Source organism: Spermophilus citellus (genome assembly GCF_964194105.1).
Source record: "Spermophilus citellus genome assembly, chromosome: 4".
NCBI classification, from domain to species: domain Eukaryota; kingdom Metazoa; phylum Chordata; class Mammalia; order Rodentia; family Sciuridae; genus Spermophilus; species Spermophilus citellus.
The window spans coordinates 175,483,720-175,495,625 of NC_138185.1; positions in this window are offsets into that span (position 1 = coordinate 175,483,720).

An 11,906-nucleotide genomic window follows, 5' to 3' on the forward strand; every position below is an offset into this window, starting at 1 on the left:
TGAAAGGAAAGTGACCACAACACTCAGAGTGACCAAGAGATCTTTATTGCAGCAGTGCAAAAGAGGAGAAAAGGAGAGATAAAGAAAGAGTGGAGAAAGAGAGAAGAAAGAGGGGGGAGAGGAAGAGAGAGAGAGAGAGAGAGAGAGAGAGAGAGAGAGAGAGGAGAGAGAGGAGAGAGTGAGAGGGAGAGCAAAAGCAAGAGAAGAAAGAGAGCAAAAGAGAAAAGAGGAGAGGCGAGAGTGAGAGGGAGAGTGAAAGCAAGAGAAGAGAGAGCAAGGAGAGAGAGAGAGAGAGAGAGAGCAAGAGAAAGAGAGGGAGGCCCAGCAGGAGGGAGTTTTTATAGCCCAAATGTAATGGGGTTTCTGGGTCTGCAAGCTGCCTTGTTGGCATACAGTGATTGGATCATACAGTAGTGTCATCTTCTGCTTTCAGGCAGATGGGGCAGGGGCTAGATGTGAGTTTCCATTGCACCAGATGGGTGGGGGTCGAGTGTTCAGCCTTGAGTGGGTTGAGTGTCCAGACTTGATGCAAACAGTTGATAAAGGACCAGACAGAGGGGGATCTGAGTGTGTGGGTTATCCTGCAGCTAACATTTGTTCAACCTGCCCTGCAGACAACTTAGTTCAGCCTGTCCTGCACCTAACATTCTTACCTTTTTGTTTTTCTAAGTGGGAGAGCACAAATTTGTCTGGCTACTTCCTACTGAGAGGGGAAAGTGTGGGGCCTACCTGGGAGACGAACATTTGGGGGACAGGCTTGGGAATACCAGGATGGCTAGAGATAACTTCTAGTGGCTATAGACAGTTATCTGGGAAGGGGCAAAGGCCATAAAGGTTTCTTGAAGCCATAGGTTGTCAACAGCATCAAACCATTTCTGAGTGGAGGAGATCCTTGGTATCAGCCATTAGTCCTGTCATAGGGACTCTAGGAAGTATCAGAGGTGGCTTGGTTGAATCCAGTAATGTTAAGGGTGACAGCCCTATTGCAGCCAGTGGAAGGGCAACAGCCTTGACCCATAAACTGAGAGTGGGTGGTATCATCCTGGTGCCATGTCGCTTGTATGTTAAAGCTCCATCTGTGGTTGGGATAGAAACTTGAGAGACATTAATGATTAGTAAAAGAAGAAGAGGGTTGGAGAGAAATTTTGAGTTTGGTGGGCATGGTGGAAGTCCAGGACTGGATATTTGGAACAGGTGCTTTTTTTAAGGTGGAAGACTTGGTACCAGGGAGAGTGCCCCAAAAGCTTGGACACCATTGGGGTAGTAAGTATGACTGTATGGGGTCCTGTCCAGCAAGGTTCCAATGATTGAGGATGTAGTTCCCAAAGTAAGACTGAAGCATCCAGTTGAAGAGGGTCCAATTTGGTTTGTGGTTGTGCTGGGATTGAGGCAAAGAATGGCACAGGAAGGCACCAGTCTGCATGTTCCCTTAGGAATTTGCATAGAAGTGTGAGATTAGGCAGGTAGGACACAAGGGGAGGAGGAGTAATTGGAAAGCTTTGGTTGATTAAGAAAGGGCATCCATAGAGTTGCTCAAAGGGGCTAAGGCCTGAGGGGGCCCTTGGGGTTGCCTTAATTCAGGTGAGGATCAATGGCAGAAGATTGGGCCAGGACAGCCTGAGTTCAATAGCAAGTTTAGTGAGATGATCCTTGAGAATGCCATTAGGCCTCTCAACTTTACCCGAGGACTGGGGTTGGTGGGGGATGTGGAGCCTCCAAGTGATGTTGAGGCCTTTGGAGACTAGTTGAAAAACCTGAGAAGTGAAGGCTGAACCGTTGTCTGACTGGATGGTGGTGGGAAGTCCAAACCTGGGAATGATCTGCTGGATGAGGATGGAGGTGATGGTGTTAGCAATTTCCCTGGAGGTAGGGAAGGCTTTTATCCAACCTGAAAAAGTATCAACCAAAGTAAATAGGTAGTGAAGCTTTTTATGCCTAGGCATGTGAGTGAAGTTGATCTACCAGTCTTTGTCTGGGTGGTGGCTCCTCATCTGATGTGTAGGGAGTTTAGGTTTGATGCTTCCTTGTGGAGATACTGTAGAGCAGACAGAACAAGCAGAGTGGACCTGCTGGAGAGTAGTTCTCATTCCTAGGAAGTAAGGGGTTGTAAAATCTGGAAAAGGGGTTAGAGAGGGTGGGGGCAGATCTCTGGAGCTAGAGGAATTGGTCATGAGTTGTAGGTCTCTATCTTGGGCCTCAGAGGCTGGTAGTCTTAAAGAAGTCGTTGATTGACTGGTTGGTGAATTTGTGTATCTGATCTTGCAGGAACTTAGGTAGGCAATTTAATACACATGGTCCTATTAGGAGAAACATACAGAGGGGGAGAAGCCAAGGCCATACTTGACTGAACATTCCCCATGGAGACTGTTGGTTTAGTTGCTGCCTCCTCTTTTCTAGCTTTTCTTGTCCTTCATTACCTCCAGGAATGACTATGTTTTGGCTTAACTGTTTTTGGTAGGTGTTTAAGATCAAGCTGGTCAAAAATGACTTTGTTTCTATCTATTGTTAAGAGTCAGCCAAGTTCACTCGTCGAGAAACTTGAGAGCAGCTTCTTAGTTCTGCTAGTGCCATTTGTGCTAGGATGGGTCCAGGTCTTGCTTGACCATGGGGCTTCCCTTGGAAGCATCAGGGATGTCTCCTTTTTCCAATGACCCTCCTATTCACAGCAAGTGCACTGATTGGCTTTTCATTCTCCAGTGGTCTCATTAATCTCCCTGATCAGGAGGTTATTTTGGCCCAGAGTTGCAAAGTTCTTTAGAGAAGTTCCATATTCCCTGGATTCAGACTGACTCAGAGGGCAAAAGCCAAATATTGGTTTTCTTGGCCATTTTAATTTAACTTTAATTTTCAGTCTTGAACTTAAACATCTAGCAAAGTCATTCTGACATGTAGTAAGATGGGAGGCACAGCCTTATCTCAGGTAAGGTGGGGCTCTTTATAAATCTTAGGTAAAGTGTTCTAGTATTGAAGATGATCTTTGTTTTTAAATATCATTTTATAAAGTTTATACATATATATATTGTTGCTTGATGTCACATGAATATTAGCTAACACAATATGATATTACATTTAAATTGTACTCCAGTTTATAGAACTTTATATTAATCTTATTGATAACAGGTCCAGTTATAGAAAATTAAATGATATAAATAAATCTCCAATATGTTATTTTTATAAGCCTAAAATTACCATGCAACCTTTTTGAGATTTTTTTTTAAAGCTTCTATCTTAAAGACTTATATACCTGGAAAATATGAATACATTTAACATACAAAGAAGTGTAATAGTACCACAATTACTATTGATGTTTTTATATTAATCAAGTTTAGCTCTTAAAGAAAGAACATATTACAATATTGCAAAATAACAGTTGTTGTTTAACCACAGTTGTATAATGCTTAATTCCTTCAAGATTACTTGCTCAAAAAACTTACAAAAATAAACAACTTAAACAGACCTTCTTTATCACTTACTTAAACCCTCTTATTTACTTAATCACATAGACTTCCTTATCCAGAAACACATTTTCCTTCTATTAAATCCATACTTAGAACCTTCTAATTTCTCTTTCCCATCTGTTAACTCCTTCTTTATTCACACTTTGAAACAATCCTTGTAAATTTCTGAATTTAGACAAATTATTCCATTTTAATAAGAGATATTTTGTTATTTGCAGTACACAATTAATCACATCTGTTTACCATTTCATGAAAACATTAACGAAGTTTAAGTATATAGGACTATACTGTTGTAGGGATGAACAAGGCAAGGAACCTAAGATAGCACCAAAGATAGGGAAACAGTTTTATTTGGTTGCAGCAGATTCAGAGGGCACAGCTTCTGCTGTAATCAATTAATTCCCTGAACCCCAAGTTTAGGTAGTTTCAGAATTTTGCACCCAGCATGTAAGAGGAGGGTCTCAGAAGTTCACAGTCTGCAGAAGTTTACAAAAAGCAGTTTTTTTCTCTGTTCTGGGCAAGTTAACCCTTCAAGGACACCTGGGAAGGGGAGAACTTCTTCTCCCCTTTCTTTCCTCCCCCTTCCAGCTGTTACCATGGAGCCCAGTTGGTAACTTCTCTTATCTTAGAAATGTAGCCATCTCTGTGAATCTCCTGCTCAAGGCCAGAGGCCTTATTTACATATTTTTATGAAAAACTAGTAAGGGGTGTCCAGCACCTGGAGTGCTGATTTTTCCCAGCTAGTGGCCAAGTAAAACAGGGCAACATGAAAAGAGGAAGTTTATCTACATTAAACTTTTCTGTAGGGACTCTTTGCTGACAGTCCTAAAATCAGCCATGGTGAAGATTCTGGAGAAGGTCAGTTAAGACTTTTCTGTGGGCCAGGTAGGGAGGGAGAAGATGGGAAGGTGGGGTTTTTTTGAGAGCAGCCCCAGTGGATCTGAGAATTAGAAAGAAGATGTAAAAGAATAATGGGAAAGGGGTTTGGGAATTTTCCTTAGTAAGGAAAACTTGAGCAGTAGAACAGGCAGAGCAGAGGGGAAGACGGGAGTGAATATCCCAAAAAGCCTTTAAGGGACTTTAATTCTTAGTAAATTTGTTTTCAGTGATGTCAAAGCAACTTTAAAGGCCATTTTCACCAGATCTCAGATAGGGGTTTGAGGGCTCTTCTCAGCTAGTTTGAGCTTTGGGTTATCTGGTAAGAGGACCTGGTGGCATCAGGTGTGGGCACTGACAGGAGAAGAGAGGAGTGAGTGGGTAGAAGGATAACTTCAGTATCTCCTACCTCAGCAAGGGGGGAATGATTTGAGGAAGGGCTATAGTTTGGGTTTTTGATCTAGTAATTGGAGAGGAGAAAGCAGGTTATTGAGGTGGGAGAGACAGTGGAGGGCCTGGGGCAGAAGGTTGAGGGTGAGGACCTATTGAGCCAGGCCATAGGGTGGAGGTTCATCAGCAGGGTCAAAAGTAGTGGATGAATCTGGAAGAGAAGAAGATTGGGGATGGGTGGTTGTGGGGGTTGGTTTGCAAGCGAGAAAAATTTGTAGATGTTTACAAGAGATGCAGAGAGCACAATCAAGAAGAAAGCTTGGACATAGCAGCTCTTTACCAATTTTTTCAAACACTCACAGTAGTTGTAGAGATCCCTTAGAATGGAGGGATTCAGAGACCCAAAAGGGGGTCATTTGCTTTGGTAGTCTCAGGGGTAAGCGGGCCAATCCTGGGTGCTATATATTTTGGGTTTGATGTCTGGTGTCAAGGAGAGGGTTTTGAGGTCATCTAAGAGGCATTGTAAAGGAGAGTCAACCGGCAGAGAGGACACATCACCCATGTCGCAAAAGTAGTATAAGGGGGAGGGAAGGGGTCGCAAATCTAGTATAGGGGAGAAGGAAGGAGACACAAATGTAGTATAAGGGAGGGGGAGGAAACTGATTTATTAGCAAAAGGGGCGGCCCCACTAGAGCCAAAAATCAGGAGTGCTAGTGGCAGGTTCGAGCTGTAGAGATTGGTCATCACCGAATCCTGACAGTCGAGACTCTCGTCCTGGACAGGCTGGAGCCATGGGAGACCTTGGCCAAGGCTTTTTGGGACCCATCCTGGAGAGTCTGGAGACTCCCAGGGCTGTAAAGAGGAAAGAGAGAGAGAGGAAGGGGAAGAGAGAGGAAGGGGAGGGTAAGGTTCTCTCTAGCAGTGGAGTCTTAAAGGTGCGAAGACTAGGACTTTTATGAGAGCCACGGAAACCTTGAAGGTCTGGGTGGTGTGATGTTTAGTTCTCTGTTACGTGTTCCCAGAGGATACACAGTCCTTTGAGGGTGACCTACAAAGCCTATGCTGGTAAACTATCAGCTGGAAAGGAGAAGGGAAATAATTTTGAACCCAAGAGTTGAATCTGCCCAAAGAAGGAATCCTTGAGGGCCACTGTGGCCTTAAAGGCTATGGTGGAGTGCTTTCCTCCCCATAGGAGGGCAAAGAGGTTTGCCAGACAATCATCGGTCAAATCCTCCCGATACCACCATTGGGTTTAGGAATCCAGAAAGGGGAAACTCACCAATTGAAGGCCAGTAGTGGATGTAGTTCTGGTGGTTGAGAAAATGTGTTCAAGTCGTCTGGAGTGGCACTTCCGAAGGAAGAGGGACCCAAAAGTGGGTTTTAACCCTCTTTCTGGGTTTTGGCACCAATGAAAGGAAAGTGACCACAACACTTGGAGTGACCAAGAGATCTTTATTGCAGCAGTACAAAAGAGGAGAAAAAGAGAGAGAAAGAAAGAGCAGGAAAAGAGAGAAGAAAGAGGGGGGAGGGGAGGGAGGGAGGGGAGAGAGAGAGAGAGAGAGAGAGAGAGAGAGAGAGAGAGGGAGAGGGGAGAGGCGAGAGTGAGAGGGAGAGGGAGAGCGAAAGCAAGAGAAGAAAGAGAGAGCAAGAGCAAGAGAGACAGAGAGAGACAGAGAGAGCAAGAGCAAGAGCAAGAGGGGGGGGGGCTGGCAGGAGGGAGATTTTATAGCCCAAATCTAATGGGGTCTTTGGGTCTGCAAGCTACATTGTTGGCATACAGTGATTGGATCATACAGTAGTGTCATCTTCTGCCTTCAGGCAGATGGGGCAGGGGCTAGATGTGGGTTTCCATTGTACCAGATGGGTGGGGGTGGAGTGTTCAGCCTTGAGTGGAGTTGAGTGTTCAGACTTGATGCAAACAGGTGATAAAGGACCAGACAGAGTGGGGATTGAGTGCATGGGTTATCCTGCAGCGAAGGTTTGTTGAGCCTGCCCTGCAGACAACTTAGTTCAGCCTGTCCTGCACCTAACAAATACAATTTTACTCTTTAGGTTCTTAATCAAGAAAACGACAATCCTTAATGCTAGGCACTGCAATAGACATAATCAATTCACAGAAAACAATTGTAGATTAATTCTAAGCACTGTAAAACACTTAGTCATGACAGGCTCATGACAGACATTCCTTCTGCATGCTAAGTTCATGTGTCAGATCCAAAGTTTCAAGTCTTAGGCTCTAAATCTAGCAGATGCACACTCACTGAGACTGAGGTGATCAGGTCAGGAACCAAGGCAGGCTTCTCCTGGGGTGGAGCTGACAGCCTGTCTAGGAGAGAGTCATAGGGAGAATCTGCAGCTCTCACCAGGGTCAAGATTTGCCTACAGAGTTTGAGAATGGTGATGAAAATGCAGAGGATCAGGCAAACTTTGAAAAGTGTTGGGACATCAGTCCAGGTCCTCATCAGGCTTTCAGCATGAGGGCATCAAGTCCGGCTGGCTGAATGTCTGTTTATTTGCTCTATTATTTATATTAAATTTTGGGGCTTTTGACACCCCCCTTTCAACCTTTATCAGCTGCCACTAGATCTCTCAGTGACATCATTTACCCTGGGGTTAAAACATCTGGTCTGGTGGTCCCCACCCTGATCTTTTCACCTTTTCCTCTTATCATGTGAGGACACCCTACCAGAGGCTTTACTTGGAGTTTATCAGGGTGGGGAGAAGAGGCCTCTGTTAGGTGAGCCTGGTGAGACTGCAGGTTTCAAACTGGAGTTTTTTAAAATGGAGTTGTTTAGGCTCAGGCCTAAGGCCATCCTCACTGGTGCCCACCTGTAATCTCAGCGACAGGAGAGGCTGAAGCAGAAGGATCACAAATTTGAGGCCAGCCTTGGCATTTTAGCAAGACCCTGTCTCAGAATAAAATTTTTAAAGGGCTGAGGATGCAGCTCGGAGGTAGAAAGCACCTGAGTTCAAACCCTGATACCACCAAACAACAGTGTTGTGTTCTTGGATCAGCAGAAAGAAAGCTCACTTCTGCAAGAACTTCGCCCTCATCCACACTGGGCCCTACAGATAGTAAGGACACCACCTTCTTGCCAATCAGAATACTGTGCACATTTCATCCCCACTTTGTGATCCTCCTACTTGGGCCTACTGCTGCCTTCCCCTATATATTCACAGGACAGGGAATAAATGTTTCCCATATCAACTTTCCTCTCCTTCTCCCAGGCTGTTCCTCATCCACTCTACTTGTCAGCCATTCTGCATTTCAGTTCCTTGGCTGCTTCCAACCCTCTACTAAAAATCACTCCTTAATTTCTCCATCTTGGTTCAGATATCACTGCCTCAGGGTAGACTCTCTGCCCAGACTTGTTACCTTCTGCACCATGGCTTCTCAGGGATTTCAAGTTCAAGTACCTTCCAAGAGCCATTATATTTTCCATCCCCTTTACCTGTGTTAATTCATCAACTCTTATCCCTGTAAGGGAAGTACTACACTGCCCTATGTCAGTCCATTTTTCTGTTGCACAAAATATCTGAGACCTCTAATTGATTCAGTTTTACTTACTACTGTTCTGGAGACCAAGAAATCCAAATAAATGATGCTGGCTTCTGCTTGGAGGACGTTGCTGCCTCATAACATGGTGGAGGGCAGCACATGGCAAGACAGAGCAATTAGGTTAGCTCAGGTCTCCCTTATAATGCTACTGCTGTCATCATGGAGGCCCACATTCATGACCTCATCTAATCTAGATCTCTTCTCAAAGTCCCACCTCCAGATACCATTAATATATGAATGGGGATTAGCTTTCCAACACAGGAACTTGGGGGGTTATAATCAGACCATACCACCCCCCAACACCTATTGGACAAATGACAAGACTGAGACCAAGAGAAGTGGAGTCTCCAGCCTAAGTTCACATGGTTAGCAAATGGCAGGGTCAGGAGTCAAAACAATAGTGGCTGATCACCAATCAAGCTGCTTCATGGCTTCTTAAATTTCATGCTGGTGCTGACAATAAACTATGAACTATATTTTCCACCTATCTATACAAACATATATTGTGTGTGTGCATGTGCAGTAAGCATTGTAAAGATTAGGTTAATAAACACCTATCACTACATTCTGAAAGGGGAGAAATAGGTCTAGATGTCACTACAGTGTTCACAACACCTAGAAAAGGGTATTGTATGGTGTAGTGTTTCTAAACAGTGAATAGGATAAAGAAGAGGTGCATCCCCATCCCAGCCTTGACAGTTTGGTTGGAAATGTTCTTCTTGTGCACTGTCCTGGGAACCTCTGAAAGCAGAACTGGAAGCTCTCTTAGTTACCACTATGTCTCCTACATTGTTCAGCATAGAGCCAAGGACAAATATAGTAGCTCAGTGGATTCTGTATGAGTGAACCAGCTGGCCCTGAGTTGGTCTTTCTACCCCAAAGTGATCAATAATCCATTACCCCACCCAGCAGTAATGCTCAGAGTATGAATCTTTGTATCCCAGACACAAAGAAGAGAATCACAAAAATAAAATTAGGCAATAAACATTGTTTCTTCTCTTGATCTTAAGTGAGATTAGTGTGAAGTCACAAAAAGAGCTCTGTCCTTGCATAGCATTTGGATGGGCATCTTAAGTGATAGCCCCATTTTAAGAAAAAATTCACTTTCCCGCCCCAGGGCATATAACCACTAGCTCATACCAATCCCACCCTTAATCACCTGCAGTGGATCTCTCCAGCTCTAATCTCTGAGCCTACCCCATAAAAGTCCTGAACTCCAAGCCTGTTCTGCCTCTTTTCATCCATGGAGAAATATTCCTTTGTTTGTCAGCTCTGACAAATGAACTCTCGTGTGTATCTCTTCTGGTCTCCATCTTTCATTTCTTGGTCACCCTTGTACCAGTTCCTTGCTTTCCTTTCAAGCTCTATTTTTTTTAGATAATTATTTTGATTTTGTTTCATTTTATAAGGAATTGATACTCTAAAGCTCTTTCCAGTCAATGTTGATGAAATTATTTTATTCAGAAAAACATTTTTAAATCAGGTGTAATCTAACATCTTAAATAGAGTATTGTAAGATTGTATCTAGAGATTATATCACTTTGGGAAACAATATTTTGCATTTAAACTTGTGTATGTCATCCAATAAGTATCATTTCTAACAATGGTGAATAATATCTAAGCAAGGTTCGATATGAAAAATAAAAAAAAATCATTCCTGGGGGAGTTCATGATAAATTATAGCAGTGATCTATAGGGAAGAAACAATAATTAAAGCCATCCTCTTCATCAGATCTGTGGTTCTGGGTTCCCATTAGGCAAAGAAAATAGTTGGCATTATATTTGGATGCTATATCCAGGATAGAAAGAAAGAAATGTTTTGTACAGAGTACATGATTACCATTTCAGAGTTGGTCCAGATTATTGGGAATATACATGCTGAATATAGAGCTTTCCTTGCTTCAATGAGTGCTTGAATGATTTAAAAATTTAAAAATTAAAAATACACTGGAATATTAGTAGTTCACAATTTTTCAAACATTCCTTGAAAACTACAGTAGTTGAAACATTTTCTAATCTTAGGGGAAGAGAGTTTTGCTTCACTTATCAGATTTGTTCTTCAACCAGCGTGTATTTCAGAGCTCATTCTCTGTTCTCAAACTGATAAATTGTCTCAAGTTTCTCCTTTCCATGAAGCTTTTTTTTTTGTGTGTGTGTGTGTGTGTGTGTGTGTGTTGTTGTTGTTGTTTTGTTTTTATGCTTGTTTTTGCAAAGAAATTTTGTAAATATAAAGTTTAATTTGTAAATTAAGAAAACATTTTGTGGGAGACCAACCTTGCATGTGACTGAATCACACTCCCTGGCTGGGTGCTGAGGTGTTCAGTCACAGAAATGTGGCAGAGCTTTCCCCACTCTTCTTGGGTTTGAGGGTCAGTGTCTCATGCATGGGTGTCTTGTTACAGCCTCATGGGTGAAGCTACACTCACCTGTTCCTTTGTTATATAACCCCTTGCCCTATTTAGGATAGAATCTTCCATGGAAGTGCCTTGTGTGTGTCCCCTTCTCTTACTGTGTCCTTGGGTGTGGCCTACCCAGGTGTCAGTCAACCTGCTGACAGTGGACATCATGAAGATTGACTCAGCCCCCTGAAACCTGACCCCTTGCCCCATTTGAATAGCTTCTCCTCAATAAAAGGGATCAGCGCATGCTCTTGCTCTCTCTCTCTTCCTGCGGACCCCTTAAGGTCAGAGGAGCCGTCACAGCAACCCCGAAGAAAAAGGGATTTGTGTCTCTTGTGTGGTTATTTTGTGCAGCCCAGTCATCTCAGTTCAACTGGAGTAAACCCTGAGCCTTTTAGTAGCGAGAACAGAAACCCGGCAACATTCAATATTACAAAAGTAGAGTTCAAGGAAAGCATAAAGTGCTCTTATTAGAGATTATACAGAGAGAATTTTGCAATATATGTTTGAAATATTTTTATCTATTAAAAAATAAAACATTATACGTACTATATGTATGTCTAAATATCTGTGTGTGTGTGTATATAAGACACATATGATCATCTTTTTCACTTTTTACTCTGCTAGGTTTAAGTATCATCCTCAAATTTGGTGATATTTTTGCATTTTACCATATGTAAATATAGTTGCTTTTCATTATTCATGGATTATATGTTGACAAATTTGCCTACTTTCTAAAATATATTTTTAATGTCAAAAATCAACATTTTAAGGACTTTCATGTTAATTCACAGACTTGCATGGAGGCATAAACATCTTGAATTGCCCAACAAACCTACTCTGGTTGAGGTTGAATGAGGCAATGGCACTCACTCTGTTTTTTTCAGCTCCAGCAATTAAAATGAAAAAAGAAAAAAAGAAAAAAAATCCTTCTTGTGGTTTATCTAGAACCTTTTTAAATTTTTTCTTTTTTAATTTTTTTTTCACTTTTTGCATTTTGGGGGCTTTTGTTATTGTTGTTGTTGTTGTTGATTTTCCTATTTAAAATGGCTCCCAAGCATAGTACTGAAGTTCTATCTGGTATTCCTAAGCACAACAACACCCATGGGCCTTAAGGAGACATAGGTTTGTTAGCTCAGCTTTGCTCATACAAGAGTTATTGTGCAGTTGTCCATGAATTAAATATTCATGAATCAAAAACCTGGTTTACCTAGAAAAAGGAAA